Source organism: Crocodylus porosus, unplaced genomic scaffold (genome assembly GCF_001723895.1).
Source record: "Crocodylus porosus isolate Cpor-Errol unplaced genomic scaffold, CroPor_comp1, whole genome shotgun sequence".
NCBI classification, from domain to species: domain Eukaryota; kingdom Metazoa; phylum Chordata; order Crocodylia; family Crocodylidae; genus Crocodylus; species Crocodylus porosus.
In genome coordinates this window covers 60,795,183-60,795,654 of record NW_017728950.1, presented here as the reverse complement: position 1 = coordinate 60,795,654, position 472 = coordinate 60,795,183, and the positions used below count along the sequence as shown (strand labels likewise).

At 70.6% G+C, this 472-nt stretch overlaps 1 protein-coding gene across 2 annotated transcripts in view; it reads left to right on the top strand.

The window, feature by feature from the left end:
* The first annotated feature begins 322 nt into the window (after positions 1 to 322).
* Positions 323 to 472, top strand: part of SMARCA2 (SWI/SNF related, matrix associated, actin dependent regulator of chromatin, subfamily a, member 2) — a 190,649-nt gene continuing 190,499 nt past the window's right edge. Inside the window, exon 1 of one of the 2 annotated variants that reach the window (XM_019554884.1) lies at positions 323 to 420. The gene's annotated coding sequence lies outside the window, so the exon portion shown is untranslated. The remainder of the gene's footprint in view (positions 421 to 472) is intronic. The other variant, XM_019554883.1, reaches the window with a different exon arrangement.

The window sequence follows — 472 nt, the reverse complement described above, 5'->3', positions numbered from 1 at the left end:
CACGCACCCCCCAGCGCGCCCAGGAGCATGCAGAGGGGTAGGGGGCAGCAGGTTGTGCCCCCCACACTGCTAGCATCCCCCCCCGGTGTGTGTGTATATGTACGTGTGTACATGTATATGTGTGTGTGTGTCTCTCTCCACATTCTTCCACATCCCCTCCACAGGCAGCTGCTTGAGTGACACCCCCCGCGCCAATCCGCTCACCCCCCCGGCGCGGGGGGCGGGCCCGCGTGGCTCGGCCCGTCCAATGGCTGCGCGCGGCCGGAGGGGCGCGGGGGCGGAGCCCGGGGGAGAGGAGGGGACGGCTGTCATCAATGAAGTCATATTCATAATCTCGTCCCCGGCGCGCGGGCGCTGCACTCGGGCGGCTCGCGCACACGGAGCGGGGACCCCGGCGGCGCCGCGCGGCTCCCGGGCCAGGTAAATAGGGTCTCGGCGCTCCCCGCGGCCGGCTTGGCACCGCCTTGCACCC